The sequence below is a fragment of the Podarcis liolepis genome (assembly GCF_965112155.1).
Source record: "Podarcis liolepis genome assembly, chromosome: 14".
Taxonomy (NCBI): domain Eukaryota; kingdom Metazoa; phylum Chordata; class Lepidosauria; order Squamata; family Lacertidae; genus Podarcis; species Podarcis liolepis.
In genome coordinates this window covers 28,245,966-28,263,277 of record NC_139569.1, presented here as the reverse complement: position 1 = coordinate 28,263,277, position 17,312 = coordinate 28,245,966, and positions in this window count along the sequence as shown.

Sequence of the window (17,312 nt, the reverse complement as noted above, 5' to 3'; positions counted from 1 at the left end):
GTTACATGTGCCTTTGGACCATTCTCTGGCCCCTTCTTGGGTAACGTGGAAGAGAGTGGAAGTATGGTGAGCTGTGTCAACAGCCTCTGCACATAGAACCATTCTCCCTTGTACCCCAGAAGTGCTATATGTACACTGTCAAATTTGGTTTCATGTTTCTCCATGTATCACATGAGCTACTTAAGGTCACTAAAGCTAAATGCTTCAAGACTCCTATTTAACTTTGTTCTGCTATTAAATCTACTCAAAGAAAAGGACAACAAAGTAGAGGAAATTAGCTTTCGGTGGCCTTGTGTTGTCATGAAGATGCTGCAATGCTTGGATGTTTCAGGATAAAACACACAATCTGATGAAACAGAACTTGAGCTCAGCTAGGATTGAACTGTCTATACCTGAGGTAGTACCTGCCCTCAGATATCTTCCTAATTCTTTGCACATTCCTGGTGGAGGCAGAAAGAAACTTGGCGCTTTGGGAGACACATGTGTCAAGGCTTTATACGGTGAGCCACCACTAAGAGATCATTTCCCAGCAGTTTCCATGTAGTTGGTGTAGTGTGTAAACAAGCCATAATTCTCAAGTGCTTCACATGAAAGATGAAAATGTTTAATAGTTGCTGGGGAATGGAAGAAGGAGACCCCCAAATATTTGTTTCAAATGAATATTCCATTATGTGTCTCTACCTGCAAGGGGTGAGTTGAAATTTGACAATACATCAAGTGCAATTATTGGTGGGAGATCTTTCCAACCTTCACTGGGCCTTGGTTTCAGCTGTCTTCAACAGTGGCCAAATCACAATTCCTGAAAAGCTCAGAGTGCTCCATTATCTGCGTTTTCCTTCCGTAGTACGCATAGACAAAAACAATCCCTCCCATCCTTCTTAGATACCCCATTGGCTTTTAAGGACGCCCGTTACAAAAGGGATCAGACATCTCTATTCATTTGTTCACTTGGGGTCGTTCCTCAGGAGTACCCAAAACTCTTGACTAGTATGGGATCCACAAGTAACCACAACAAATGCTCTTCAATTATACTTTCTCCTTTTTGGTCATTTCCTAATATATCCAAGAGCAGTCCTTTGTACCATGCTGTGAATTTACTCTCCACTGAAACCTTTTTCCAACCCACAACAAAACCTGGAATGGCATCCCCTGTTAAGTATCAATAAATTTCAGCAAATCAAAATGGCTGATAATGTGGGTTTTTTATTTTGAGCAAAAGTAGTTTGCGCAACCGTTCTTGTTACATATGTACGTATGATGAGGTTTTCTACCACATCATGTATTGCTTTATCAGTCCTGCACCCATCTTAGATCAATGCCCCAAATAGCTGTTGCCTTCAACTCTTTTGCATTCCAAGAGGAAGCTGACAGGAGATGAAGGCATTTTCTACTGTGCCCAGATCTGGTACTGAGTATCACTAATGTGGACTAGAACCCACACTTCTCACTAAATTGTGCAGGGGGAAGGGAATTTATGCACCCTTCTGTTTCTTTCTAATCTTGGAAAGGCAATCTCATATGCAGCTTGCACAGAAGTGGGATGTTAGTGGCTCATAAGTAAAGCACATTTTGGATTGGAGTCACCAGGGGAATTTTTATCCACAATCCAAATTAGTTGAAGTGTGGCTGTTTCTAAAAATGTACTCCCAAGAAAGACATTCTGGGATATAGATAGATAGATAGATAGATAGATAGATAGATAGATAGATAGATGGATGGATATGCTCTGTCTTCCCTGAAGACCCAAATGTCTGCAATTTGGCCTTGTTGTTTTTCAGAGCAGGGTGCCGGCATAGTGTCATTCTTCCTTTCCTCAACAGTACTTTGAAAAAGCTCTCTTGATGTGCAGATTTATTGGCAGAGAAAACAATTCATGGAACAGATCAAACTGTTGTTTTTTATTTTAAAACCCAGCAGAAAAGACCCAAATTATTTCAGTTGGAGCAAAATCCTCCTCCTTAGGATCAACTAAGGGACACGGAGCAATGGATCCAAACTACAAGAAAGAAGATTCCACCTAAACATTATGAAGAACTTCCTGACAGTAAGAGCTGTTCGACAGTGGAATTTGCTGCCAAGGAGTGTGGTGGAGTCTCCTTCTTTGGAGGTCTTTAAGCAGAGGCTTGACAACCATATGTCAGGAGTGCTCTGATGGTGTTTCCTGCTTGGCAGGGGGTTGGACTCGATGGCCCTTGTGGTCTATTCCAATTCTATGATTCTATGAACTTACACATTACATCCACTGTGTCATGATTATAGTTATCACTTGATATTCGGAATTATTTAGTGTGGGGTGGGTTTTCTGCTTTTGTTTTTTTGCTAGTCTTGAGTATTTTGTATAGCATTAGCTCCAAAACCTGCACACGTTCAGTATAGGTAAAGGTACCCCTGCCCGTACAGGCCAGTCTTGACTCTGGGGTTGCGTGCTCATCTCGCTTAAGAGGCCGGGAGCCAGCGCTGTCTGAAGACACTTCCGGGTCACGTGGCCTGCGTGACAAAGCTGCTCTGGCGAACCGGCACCAGCGCAGCACACAGAAACGCCGTTTACCTTCCCGCTATAAAGCGGTACCTATTTATCTACTTGCACTTAGGGGTGCTTTCGAACTGCTAGGTGGGCAGGAGCTGGGACCAAACAACGGGAGCTCACCCCGCCGCAGGGATTCGAACCGCCGACCATACGATCGGCAAGTCCTAGGCACTGAGGTTTTACCCACAGCGCCACCCGCGTCCCAGTCTTGAGTATTTTGTATAGCATTTTGTATAGCATTTTGTATAGCATTAGCTCCAAAAGCTGAACACGTTCAGTACACTTGACTTAAGAGTCTCTCTATACACAATATTGCACAAATCTACCCTGCATAAGGAATTTGTTTGTTTGTTTGTTTGCATTGCTTTAGGGCTAAACCTTCGAGTGGTAGGAGATTTCAGGGATTCCAAGCACTTACCGGGGTCTCTGTTTTCTTTTGGAAATGAGGCACAATGGAGACTGTGGTGTCTTTAGGATATATGGTTTATTTAAACATATATACAACCTGAGCCTACGATGTCTCAGGCATCAAACATCATGCTCTGCTTCTCTGGCTTTTTAGCTTGCTGCCCTCACCAGTCGCTAGGTCACATCACAGCCAACTCTCAACTCTAATTCAAACTCTAGCTTTGTAATCTAACTAACTCTGACTCTGACCAACTAACCCCCACCCATTTGCCATCTGACATAGAGCCTTTGCTTTCTTAATAGCCCGTTACCTTTCATTTGTTCTCTTAATGGCACATCTCCCAGGCCATTGCCTGAATACGGGGAGCTGGGTCCAGAGTTTAAGAGTCTGGCATCCAGTTTAACTCCTCAAGCCTTGATTAAATTCTAACACCAACTGGACCCAGGAATTATGGGGAGTCTGGCACTCATGAACTCATAACAGGCAGAACACACAAAATTTGTACGATGATAGAATGGAAAACATCTCAGCTACAGCATTTGCTGCTAGAAGCAGTTTCCAGTGGCTTCTCAAAAACAGCCCCAGAGAGTGTGTGTAGCAGTGATCTAATCTAGCAGTCAATAGGTTGTGAATGACCGAGGCAAAGTCCAATTTTGTCAGGCAGAATTATACTTGATGGGCCAGCCGAAACTGAAGAAATGGCACCTCTCACTGACAGTGCTGCCTGCACATCTAGCAAGAGCATATGATCAAGGAGCATCTCAAACTATGAATTATTATTTCAGAGAGTACAGCCCCACACAGAAAAGGCTGTGGAACCCAACTGTTGTTGGGACATCCCACTCACCAGCAGGAAATCCGTTTTGCCTGAGTTAAGTTTCAGCTGGTTTGTCCTCACTCAGTGACAGAATGTGCAAAGTTCTCAGAGCATGACATTTTCCTTTTAAATGAAATGAATATTATCTTCCTGCTTAGAAATGATATCCTCACACAATTCTGTCTAGTGATTTAGATCATGCTATCTGTGTGTGTTCATCTAGTTACAGCTTTGGAATGTTAACTTGGTTCAAAGGGAATGGAAGATTCTGAGCAGCACTTTTAATCCCAGAAGCTATTTTGCCAATTAAAAAAAAAAAAAGTCAGCTTGCAATTTGCCACTGACCATTAACATTTTTGTTTATCAGATACTAGCCATACCCCACCATTGACCTCATTGTGTGTGGATGTACAGATTGGCAAAATATTATTTGGGTATAGTTTAGTATGGTATTGTTTTGTTTTGTTTTAATTAACCTGCAAAGTTGAACTAAGTTTATTAAGAAATGCAATTTTTGATTAAAATATCTTTTAAAAAATGAATAAATAAATATTGCAGTGTCTCAGCAAGTAAAGTAAAGGTAAAGGGACCCCTGACCATTAGGTCCAGTCGTGACCGACTGTGAGGTTGCGGCGCTCATCTCGCTTTGTTGGCCGAGGGAGCCGGTGTACAGCTTCTGGGTCATGTGGCCAGCATGACTAAGCCACTTCTGGTGAACCAGAGCAGCACACGGAAACGCAATTTACCTTCCTGCTGGAGCTGTACCTATTAATCTACTTGCACTTTGACGGGCTTTTGAACTGCTAGGTTGGCAGGAGCTGGGACCGAGCAACGGGAGCTCACCCCCTCGCGGGGATTTGAACCGTCAACCTTCTGATCGGCAAGTCCTAGGCTCTGTGGTTTAACCTAATTATTCAGGCCTGTCCTAGGCCAGCCAGACACAGATCTTTGAACATCCTGCATAAGTTTATCTTTGGGAAGGCGGTGGATGCTTTCCGATACAGGATCATCGTAGTTGGTCCGTAGATGCTTTACAGTTGGGATTCCTTAATTTGTTATTGCTTTTCTGCAAATTATATTCTAGTGTGACTGTCATGAATGGTTCCTTTTGGAAGCTAATGCTGCTCCTGCAATGCTGCTCCTGTTAATACTCTGCAGCGTAGATGGAATTTGGGTGAGTATACATCATGCAGGTCTGAGCTATACCTAATACAAGACATGCAGAGGCTCAGACTTGGACATGGGAGCCCAGCTCCTTAGTTCTAGCTTAAATAAAGCTGGCTATGGTTTCTTTGTAGTGTAGAGAGAGGGAAGCATTCTGCACATGCACAGAGGTACTCCCATTTACATTGTCATGAGAGAGTTAGTGGAGCACAATGGATTTGAACAGGGTGGTCTGCAAGGCCCTTTTTAGCTGCTCTCAGCAACCTTCAAGAAAAAACATCTTAGAGCCTTTTTTTTAAAAAAGTGTCATGTGTTGTTAACGAAAGTGCATACATTTGTCCGTACATTAAATTTGTTTCGTAATTAGATTGTTTGTTTACTTATATATATTTAATCAAATATATTAATATTAAACATATTGCAAACATTTTAATGTATGATGTAGAAATTCAGTTCTGTGTGTTGCCTGGGGTTCTGTGTCAAAGTACTCTTGCAGCCTGCCTGCCATGAAAAGTTGGACTGCCCTGGCTTAGAGGCTGCACTGTGAATCAGGAAATGCCTGCTCCAAAGCTGACCTCTGCTATAAACACACAGGGTGGCTTTCAGCTTTACACTCAAACCTGTGAACCCCCAAACTACAATACGAGAGTGAGGTTAATGGTGTAACTTTCAGGTTTGCTGTAAGGATTGCTGAAATAAAATATAAATATTGTTTATTGTAAATATTGGAGGATAATGGACTCTCCTTCATCTGAGGTTTTTAAACAGAGGTTAGATGGCCAACTGTCAGGGGCTTGCTTGCTTGCTTCATAAAATTTATACACTGCTTGCTTGTAAAAACCCTCAAAGTGGTTATTCTTTAGTTGTGGTTCCAGCTTTTCAGGGAGTTGGAATAGAGGACCCTTTGGGTCCCTACCAACTCTGAAATTCTATGATTCTGTGAGTGTTCAAAGTGCTATATAAATTGTATGTAGATCAGTATTACTTCTGTTGTTACCTGATCCAAGGGGGTTGGGGGTTGGGGAGGGAAACAAATTCCAGGATTGTCACTTGGCCAGTCCAGCTCCAGATTAGGTTCTGAGCCTGCTGCCCTTGTGGCAATGCACTTTCGTCTAACTTTCTGATGGGGAAACTTCTACAATAATTGTGGTTTAGGTTGATTTGGTTTTTTCTTTTATCAGCAGAGTTGTCCAGGATCCTGGTGTCATTTTTATAGGAGTGGGACTCTGGCTGTACAATTGCTGAAGATTTGTACTGACTGGGGACTTTACCTTCACTAAAGGGTAGGCCCATAAACTACAAGTGCAGGCTAAAGACAGGATTTATGGACTGAGCCTTCCTGCCTATTGCAGAACAAACCTGTGCAGCTCATCCCTGTTTTTTTCACTGGCGCAGCTGCTCTGAGCTGGAATCCTGGAAAGAAAGTTCAAGGTTTATAAGTGACTGGTCAGCCCAAGAGATTTTTAATGGAAAATGAATGTCTAGGCTAGGGTTTTTAAAAGGTGTGTGTGTGTGTGTGTGTGTGTGTGTGTGTGTGTGTGTGTGTGTGTGTTGGGGGGGGTGTTCCTCAACAGCTGATCCACCACACATTCTGGCCAAGAGAGAAATGCATAGCCAACAGATGAGATGACTCTAAAGACAGGTGAGTGGACGGCTGCCTCTGTTTTTTGCCTGCGTGTACGTGTTTGGTTGTGTGAACCAACGATCCAGCAAGCGATTCCCGCAGCTGGATGCTGTGCTGGAAAAGCTTTCACCCCCCCCCGCCTCTTTTTTCATCCACTTCTCCAAGGCTTTTTCTTTTCCCAAGGGCCTGATCACTCAAGCACCTCCGTCTCTCCCAGCGTGTGGAAAGTGGGAGGGAGCGGGGTTGCGGGGAGAGAAGGAGGGCCAACTAAAGCGTTAATTGTGCCTTTTAGCTCATGTTCGGCCGGCAGCAGGAGAAGGCGCTGCTTAAACCTAATCAATAAAGTCTTGTCTATTGATCGTGTAAATTTCATTTGGCAACCGTCACTTACCAGTCTCTCCCACTGAGCCACGAGAGAGGCAAGGGCAGACTCGTCCCCCGCCCCGCAGTAAGCTGCTTTGGGGGACGGGCCCTGAGTCTTTGGCGCGGCTTTCATGTGTGAATTTGAAGAAAGGGATGCTGTGCCCAAGTGCAAATGCAGAAACCCGCTCTTTCTAAGCCAGGGCCTTTGCAATATGTTCTCTGGCCCGCGATGACCTTGGGTGGGTGGGGGATACGTCTAAGTGCTGTTGGATGAGTGGGCGTGCCTGGACTTGCACTTGCCCCATTCCTAAACGGCCTTGACTGGAACCAGGCGACACTACCTGCGGATTGGGACCATGTCTCTGGGCCCTCGCCCTGAGCGCCATACTGGAGAAACACCAAGGGCTGTGCTGAGTAGGAGTGGATGCAAATACCGCAATGAATGGATCTTGGCGGGGCAACTGGCCGTCGGATTCCCGCGTCTCTCTCCAGGGTCCTGAAGGCTCCCTAACCCGCCCGCGTCTGCCTCCGCGTCGCTCTCCGAGGTGCTGAAGGTCCCTTGACCTGAGGAGCCAACTACCAAGGCAGAGGGTGCAGGTTCCTTCAGTCCTTTACCTATTCCTGGCGGTGGGGAGAGGCTCTCTTTCTCCTCCCGCCTGCCCCGGGGGTCGCCTCTCTCTGTTGGCGGCGCCTCTGACCTCTGCCCGCCCCGTCCAGGTTGATTACTCCATCAGGCCCGTCCGGGTGTGCCAGGGCTGTAAAGAGCCATTACCCGGATTCTTTTATCAATGTCCAGTAATTAAAATGTCACCGTTTAATTTTCAGGCCTTCTCGGAGCAATCTTTTCCTAATAAAGAGTCTAATCGAAAGGCTATTCGCCACCCTCCCACCCGAAAATGGCACCGGCAGGCGGGCTGCTGCGGCGGAGCGAGGCCCCCGCGCGGATCGATAGCGAGAGGGCTGGGATTGATCTGCCGCTAAAATGAAATTTATTGGGGTCATGGTTTTATATGGTGCTGATACAACTGTTAAATGGGGGACATTCGTTTCCAATAGGAGGCGTTTATTAAACTTCCACTGAATTAGACCGCGGTGATTTATGGGGCAATCTCCCGCCTGCGAGCCCCTCCAGGAACGAGAGCGGGGAAGGAAGGGCCTTGGCGGCCTCCTCTTAGAGAGATATTTATAAAGAGATGACACGGGCCTCTGAGTTTTAAGCCGGAGTGGCGAGGAAAGGACTTTCGAGGGACGTGACAAGGAGGCAAAGGATCGGAAGGCAGACGGAGGGTGGGTGGGGGAACCTAAAAGGTGAGCCACCCAAGCCCACCAGCGCCAAGTGTGACGGTCTCACCCCCGCCAGAGTTCCCTACTCAGTTCAGGAATTTCCAACAGACTGGACAGAAAGTCTGGAGTAACATGCGTCTGCACGACTGCAAGCCTATCCAGGTTTTCTGCCAGCCGCCCTGAGCACGGTTGGGTGGAAAGGCGGGGTGCAAAAATAAGGAGTAAAATAAAAGCAGGAAACAGGGAGTAAGTCCCATTGAGGGCGCTGGGACTTGCCTCCGAATCGACACTGATCTGCTTGTGCGCCCATTACCCAGCCGAAATATTCCAAGACCAGCTCGCGGGGCCAACTTTCCTGCCGACTGTCTTTTGTCACGAGACTTTAGGTCATCGGAATCAAAAGCATGTTACAAGGGTGGGCCTTCCCTCGCCGCTTCACTGGTACCTTGTTTTGGCTGAAATACACGGATTAACAGCAGAGCGGAAGAGGAGGTGCTGGATTAACGCACGAAGGGTCGAAGGGGTTGCTGTGAGGTCTCCCTTTTAAAACAAAACTTTGGAAACTCCCACTCCAAGCCTTCCAAAGAAATTTTTTCCCCAAGTAACACTTGCACCTTTGATTTGCCTTGATCACAGCAGAGGTTGGGACAAGCCATTCCCCCTTTCCTCACTAGCGACTGGCATGATAACACTTTCCCCCGTTCCTCCAGCTGTCCCATTTTAAAGAAGAACCCCCATCGCCACCCATTCTCCTCCTGCGCAAACAGCTTTCTCATTACCCCTTGGGGGCAGGAAGAGGAGAGGAGTATAAAGCGAGGAACAAGGGGTGGGGGTTCTGTTTGGCAATCCAAGTGGGCCGGGCGGGGGGAGCGTCTGCTTTGCATGCAGAAGGACCCAGGTACAATCCTGGCATCTCTAGGTAGAGCAGGAAGAGATTCCTTCCCTGAAACTCTGGAGAGCCACAGAATACGGAGCTTAGACTCAATATAAACCCATTTCCTGTGTTCGATATATGGAATGCGGAAGGAAATCGGTCATTCAAGTACACGCTGCGATTTTACTCTGTGAACCGCCCTGAGACCTGCGGGTATATAGGGTGGAAGAAGAAGAAGAAGAAGAAGAAGAAGAAGAAGAAGAAGAAGAAGAAGAAGAAGAAGAAGAAGAAGAAGAGGAGGAGGAGGCAGCCAAGCTGAGAAAATGAAGGGGGTGGGCCAAGGAGGATCCACCCTAGCTCTCCAGTACTTCGAGGTTCCCATCTCTGCCGCCACATGCCCCCTCTGTTTGACAGGGCTCAGGCTATGCGGTGTGTTCTTGTAGTGTTGGTGAATGGGTGGCTATAGATATGGCGGAGATTGGATGGCGGATGCAGGGCTGGATACATGGTTAGAGAGGTTCTTGTTTTCCCCTCTGAGTTTGCTTGCTTGCTTGCTTGCTTGCTTGTTTGTTTTTTAAGTTATAGCCCACCCTTCCTCCCACCGGAGCTCAGGGCAGCAAACACACAATGCTCATCTTGTGGCAGTTAGTTCCTTGGGTCCATTGGACATGTCGTAAGATAGTGTTTTCCTTGAACACAAGCTTGCTTGTAAACAGCCTAAGGGGCCAGGAGTGTGCCTGCAGATTCTTCTCCAGTATAGACCCTCTTGGTCTTTCAAGGTGCTGCGCCCACAACCTCTCCAGCAACCCCTGCTTGGAGGGCCAGCTCCCGCTCATATTTCAAAACAAGGGACAAAAGTAGAGACTCTCAGCCATCTCCTTCACTCACACTCCCTCAGAAAAACAACAACCCGTGTATATCCCCCCAAAACCCCTTGCATTGGGCGATCATTGAGTTTTAATTAAAAATTGTTACAATTAAACCCAACACACACGCACGTGCGCACACATGCCTTAATTACATTTGATTTTTAATTCCAAATCCGTGTTTACACAGTAAGCGAGACGTACCTCCTGATTATCCCCAATACTCTTTATACTGTACTAATTATGTAAATTAAACCTAATTAACTGACAAAAAACTGCAGTTAATTCAACTGTTAAAAGATATGGGATCGCAAGGAGCTTAAGAGAAGCAATGAAAGGATAAGGGGGAGCGGATACCTTCCTGGGGAGGGCCCTCCCCTTCCTGTTTGCACTGGGAGAAGGCAGGTGGGGGTTATTTATAAACTAGGCACTGGCTGTTAAAGTTAAAAAAGGTCGGTTGTTGTCGTTGGCTTTCCCCGATAAAGATCTGAGACCTCCAGAGCGACACGAGAGGTCAAAAGGAAGATTTTGAACGGCCGCCCCATGGCTCCTTAATCAATGTTCCCACTTCACTCGCTCCCACCCCACCGCTTGCTCCCCTCCCTCCCCTTAATCCCGAAACAGCACTGGAAACAATTTATTTCTGGCTGTGGTATAGTATCTGGGCGAGAAATGCAAGCATGCTTCTAAGTGCGCGACCTCCCTAACAATGAGCGGAGAATATTTTGTCGGAGCTGTTGGGCAGCAGAATGGATATCCTGCTGCGCCGAAACTTCAGTCCCTCCAAATTCCCATGTAAGGGGAGGATTATGAGAGACCTCAAAAGGCAGCTGCTAGCCTTGCTTGTTGCTTTTATGCTCTCTTGGAAAGGTGGGGGGGAAGGGAGAAGTTAGACAGGGGTGCTGCTCCCTGCTAATGTTCTTACAGGGTCGGGGCATGTGGTATAGAGTCCTTCGTCTCACAACTTCCCCGAACGGTGTTATTCGGACAGCGCCTCCTTTTACAATGGCGCTGTCTCAGGTGCTGAAACCACCGGTGCGGGTCGAATACCTGCAGCAATCGCAAGTGGGTGCCTCCGGCTAAGGGTCAGTTCAGGACCTGGGACAGCGCAGCGCTAGGCGACGCCCGACGAGACCTTCCTTTTAAACCGATCGCGACAGGAGGAGAAGGCCGATTCGCCTCTGCGACTTTGGAACCGGTCCCTTTCGATTCGAATCGCTGCTCTCTCGGAGTTAATGTCTGGGCGGCCCAAGTCCAAATAACGCCCCCCCCCCGCTTTTCACATTAAATCACCAGGACTAGGGTGGGCGAGACAATGCGGTCTTGCCCATTTACAAGCTAAGGCCTGAAGTTTGCATTCCTGAGATTTCACTCCTGAAAGCGCGTCAAAGCCTCTACTCGTAGTTATTTGTAATAACATGATCTTGGCTATCTCAGGCCTTTGGGACGTGGTGGAATACATACCCAGGTAAATTAATAAATAGCATATCCCGCTTTCCCCAAACTTCCTGGGTGGTTAAGAGACTCATCCTTCTGGACAGGGCTGGACTTGTACCGACGACCTCTTAAACCAGACTCGTTTCCTCCCAGCGCAAAGCAATCAGGGTTGTTAAAATCAGCCAACTTTGGGGACTGCGGCGGGGTCCATCTCGGTTAGCTATTTGTAGGACAAGGTTTCTGGTTAGAAACGAGTCCAGAGCTCTCTGCTCCATCCTCCCAAATTCGTTCCTGGGGTTAGACTGCCTTCTTCACTTTTGGAAGAGGAGGGGCCGCCCCGGGATGACGCCGGCGCAAACGATCTGCCACTATTTTAAATTGAGCCCCCCCCCTCGCCAGAAACACTTCGGGGTCCCCTGATGACTCAGTCGTCTGTCGGGAAGCAACTTCCCTCGGTGTGGCAAACTTTACCTCCCTCTGCGCCCCCCCCTTCCCAGTTCACCGCCCCCCTTCGGGGTTGCTTTTGCAATTGACACTCTGGGCTAACAGACGGGTCTAATATCAACCGCGCTGCAGAGGTTAAGAGCCCTGGGGCGAAGGGCGGCGGGGCGGGAGGGGGGGCGAAGAGAGAGGGAGAGGGGGAGGAGGGAGGGGGAGGGAAGAGAGATCGGATTAAATACGGCGCTTTGTAAGTATTTAAAATTACATTTAATCTCCGCGTCCCACGTTTGTTTATTTGCTCGGTTTTGTAACAAAACAAAACATAGAGTTTCAACATAAAAGAAGCTCATTAAACCATCACGAACTGTGAATTATTCTAATAAAAATATATATTAAAAAAACCCCCGAAGGAAACACCTCCCTTCTTTCAAAACCAAATAAATATGCCACCAAATTAATACTGAAAACCTCACTTTTTCTCTCTCTCTCTCCCTCTCTCTTTAACCCATATTAAAATAATGCATAAAGCGCCTGTCTCCGCGGGGGGCGGCCTGCGCGCCCCTGCCAGCCTCTCCGGCTGGATCTTATGAAAAGGTTCCATCTTTTTAACTTCCTCGCCAGGGCGGGCGGGCCTCGGTTTGCAGCCGGGCGCCTCGGTTGGCGCAGTAATAACGGCTAATAAATATTTAACTACGCATTTGTTGTTGCTTTTTGCGGGGGGGGGGTTAGGCGAGGGGGGAGGCTTGCAGGGGTTCAGGAGTCGGCTGGGGGTACCAAAAGCTCAAGGACGCCTCTCCCATCGCCAGGGCAAAGTCTAATTAAAGACAAATGCCGGGAGTGGGGGTGGGGGGGTGGGGGCAGAGATGTAGTGGAGGGGGGCGTCCTCAGCTCTGACCATCCAGGGCTGCAACATTTATTGGTCACAATGCAGAATTCAGTGTGTGCGCTTTAAATAATTAAAAGGCGAGGAATAATTACCGACTCGCATTGTAATTATGGCGAGCCACCCGCGCTTAGAAACGGGAGCCGCATCGAGGGTGAGTCGAGGTTAGGGTTACCAAGAGGGCCTCTGCCAGGATTTTCCAGCTCACCTTTTTGTCTAGCGGAGGCAGCCAGGAGGGACGCTGGACTTGAGAAAGGGGAGCGTGTGTTTGTGTGTTTGTATGTGGCTGTGCTCCTTAAATCCGGAGCACCAATTAAAAAGCCCTTTTTCTTTGCCCGCAACTCTTTCTCCGCGCTCTCCATATCGCTGCGAAAAAGAAGTCTCAAAACTCCAAGCCAAAACTCTCTCGAATTACCGCCCCCCGCTCTTTCTCTCTCTCCCCACGCACAAATGTAATGCATTCTGGTCTTCCTCCCCCCCCCAACAACACCACACCAGACTTTTCCCGCAAGTCTACCCCCGGCGCCCCCCCTCTCCTCCGCCACCGCATATTCCTCGCCAGAGATTTATGCCCCCAAATCTGCTTTTCAAGGACAAACTCCGCTTCCTGATACATCAACTCTCAAGTAGGAGCGGGCATTTTCATAACAATGCGCGCTGGAAGATGGAGCCCATATGCCGGGGCGAAGGGCGAAAGCTGTTTTCCTGGCGGAGGGGAGCGCCCGCTCCCCTCAAAGTGCCTGAGGCCGCCAGCCTGGGCCGTTATTAACTTCTGTTTGATTAGTGTAATTGCTCAAATTTGGGGCCGGACAGTATGATTAATTACAGTTTAATTAACGCGTCCATTAAGAGCACTTAATGCCACGATGCTTTTAGAAACAGCCTGAGGAATGGGCGCTCCAGGAAAGAGGAGCGAGGGGAGATTGAACGCGGCGGCGGCGGCGGCTTAATTTTCATTTTTAACATTTATTTGGTTGGGTGGGGGGATACACCGGGTCAGGTTTCCATAAGAAGGAAGCGGGAAGAGATGGAAGACAAAAAAACCCCCGACAGAAATACGTTTGGGAAGAAATGAAATCCAAGACTAATAATAAAATAAAAATATTTTCTAATTTCGAAATCTTTCCCTGCATGCTGGATTAAAAAAAACCCAAAAAAACACGCCTCCTTTCTTCCATCCCTTTCGCGATTGCGAGCAGCCAATCTTGGTCTGAAATTGAGTCTATATCCCACGTTTGAACCCCTTTCTACGGTGGGTTCCAGTAGAAATTGACCACTGAGGCATCTTCAGACCGCAACCCTGGGCACCTGAAGTCCCATTTGACTCTTCCAACAATCCAAGTTTATGGTTGGGATGGGGAGTTTATAAGGGATATGCTAAACAAACGACGAGGGAAATCGTCGTTTTATCTACCGGATTTATTTGTTTTGGGGAGGATTTTTTTTAAAAAATGAAAGGAACTAGAAAACCCCCTTCCGCTGTTTCCCCCACTCCATTTATGTATATTAAAATCTGAAATAAATATTTAGCTGCACTTTTATGCAGCAAAATGTTCCTCGGACATATTTTAATCAATTTAAGCTATCCATCACTCATTATCCAGATAGATAGTCTGTGTCCAAAACAGGTATGTAAATAATTGTACCTGTGTCACGCTAACATGCACTATTTAGGGATCATTTTATAGGGGTAAATTATTTGAGCCGGTCCCGGGCACTCCAAGACGCCTCAACTTTCCCCGTTAAACAGCAGGCTCTCCATTAGGTATGTCGAGACAGGCGTATTTCCACTTCCTTATTTAAATGTCCTCCCTGCAAACAGAGCCAATGAGGCTATAAATATTGATCAAGCCGTACAGTTTAGGCACCAGCCTCCTCCTCCTTCCCTGCAGTTTTGGGCTCATCGCCTCGTGTTGACGGTGGCCACGATACTGTGTCATGAGACGGCGCGGGGTGGGGGGGATACGAGACATGTGTCCCATCTTCAGAAGGAAGGACGGGTTTTGCCCGACAATTCCTGCAAAGCTAAGAACTCACCGGGGTTCCAATGCCCCCCCCCAAGCCCGCCCTGCTGTCTATTGATCGGCTTATGAATAGTTAATTGGGCATCTTTTTCGTTGTATCTCTCCCCCCTCCGCCCCGCCCCCGCCAGAAGATTGCCTGTTAAATCAACGCCTTTGCCTGAGGGGGAGATACGATCTGTCCTCTCTCTCTGGTTGTAGATTTTTCGTGCCCGGTCTGAAACCTTTGCTTCAGTTTGCACCGTTCCCGGCATCCGGGAGAGGAACTGTTATTTTGGGAGCGGGGAGGGGTTGCTCAGATTCCACCCACCCGCTTCCCATTTCTGGTTTTCAGTTGTGGTAAAGGAAATAAAAGTGGGACGCCAGAAGAGGAAAAAGAAAAGCGGGAGATAGGGGGAGAAATTCGCCTGCGGGACTCTGGTCTTTCTGCACAGTGTGATTGGGGTTGCGGGGCAGAGACCCCAGCCGCCTAGACAGGTGGTAAAAGCTCCAGCGTTTTAGCAGCTTCTCAGCCCAGAAATACCTTCCTTTGCACTCTGTGCCCCGGACATGCTGGACCGTCCCCATCCACCCCCGAAATTCTATATTAACAGTTCCTGGTGGGGTCGTCCCGCGTTCCGCGAAACTAAGTGGTTCAGCGGCGCTGTCGAAGTCCAGGTGGCCAGAGAGGAGGTGGAATGAAGATCGCTTTCCACTCCTTAGCGAAACATCGCCCGCTGCCCCTTTAATATCACCACACCTCAGGCCCCCAGCCCCTGCCCCCCACTCCTCTTTAAGGAAACCAGCCGCCCTGGGGGTTGGGGGGGGTACACAGAACAGGGAAACCGAGGAGCCCCAGTTGGCGCTGAGCAGGCAACAGTCGCGAGGAGGGGAGCTGAAACGGTTCTTCCTGGCGTGTGGCCTTGAGGGGGGGTGACCTCTCCAAGCCTCCCTTTCGCTCCCCAGCCCTCCTCGGAAGATACCTGACCGGGGAAAGGTGTGCAAAAAAAGGGGGGGTGGAAGGAACAAGTCCGCGCGCTTACCTTCTCGGCGCCCGCGGCGGCGGCTGTTTCGTACCGAATTTCCTCCTCCTCCCCCCGCAACGCCCCCTTCCCCACCGCCACCCCCCCCCCAATGCCGGCAATCTGTTTTTCCTTAAAGAAGCCCTGTCTGCGTTTTGATTGACTGGCGCCGCGGGATGATTGACACGCGCCAGAGTCCCGACGGCACTTCGGGTAAATATGTTGGTGCTGCTAAGTGGGAGTTGCCTTCCTATTATTTTAGCTGTCACTGGATCAATGTACAACGTCTTCAACTAAGGATCAGGATCCTCCTTTCTCCTCTCTCTCTCTCTCTCTCTCTCTCTCTCTCTCTCCCCTCCTTCCCTCGCTCCCTCCCTCCCTCCTTCCTTTCCTTCCTTCCTTCCTTCCTCTTTTTTTTCTCTTCCTTCTTCCCTCTCTCTCTCTCTCTTCCCGTGAAGCTTAGCCATGTGGTCAGCCTCCTGCTCGCATCTCCAAACCGACGGACGGAGGCGGAGGGCAGGCGCCCGCCTGGAGCAGCAACCCCAATGAAACTCCGCGCCGCGGCCGGAGGCTCCTAGCCCGTCCAGGATTTGGGGCAGAGGAAACCGCCTGTTTGCCGACGGTAAGTCCCTCTCCCCTCTCCGCGTCTGCCTTAACCGAAGCTTGGTTGTTGTGGGGTTTTTTTTGGGGGGGGGAGGAATAGTACCAGAGACCGCTTGGCTTGGCACTCGCAACGGTTGCTTTTGCAAAGACAGCCTGGCCTCGGCTATTCTCCACCTGCCCCTGCAAAAATAAATAAATAACAATCTCGCCTCCCCAGATTCTTCTAATTTTGCAGGTTTGTTTGGGGAGCCTCGCCTGCCTGCCTGCCTTGCGTCGGTTTGTTGGTTCCTCTGATTTCCTGCTTGTTAGATTTTTGTATTCTCTGTGCATATTCGTTTTTAATCTAATAATCAATATTTCCTTCCTGAATTCGGGTTTGGTTTTCTTTTCGCGGCCGCTGCCGGAGATCAGCCACTTTCCCCAGAAACCTCCACTTTAAAAAAGGGGCAAATACAATTTTTTTTAAAAAATCAGGCCCAGCGAGAGGTCTTGCTTTGCGTATTGATGTCCTTTGAAAATGTAATTAATTTTCACGTGAAGGCGCATTTGTTTATTTCGCGTTTCCCCTTTTCTTGTTATGTTTTAAACAATCTGTCTTCTGGTGGTTGGAGTCTGTTTGTTTGCATGTTCATTTTTATTTTATGGCGGGGGAAGACGGAGATGTGAGATATGGAGGGGGGGAGGAAGTTTGTATTCACATTTGAGCGAGGCACCAACGTCTGGACTATTCTGTGTAATTACCACGAAAGCCTCTTACTTAATCCGGGGCGATCCTGTTTGGGTAAGCTCCTTCGCTTGGCTCAGGGTCCCCTTCTGCTGCTCTGCTTCCCCCCCACTTCCTTCTTTTTTATTTTCTTTTAACGTGCCGGTGGAGTCTTTAAGTGGCACGGTTAAGTAATCTTCCTTGCTCCTAATCTCCTGTAAAGACATTAGAAAACGGGGGAGGAGGGGGAGGGAGACTTTCCAACGATGCGCAACTACTTTCAAGTCTGTTCCAT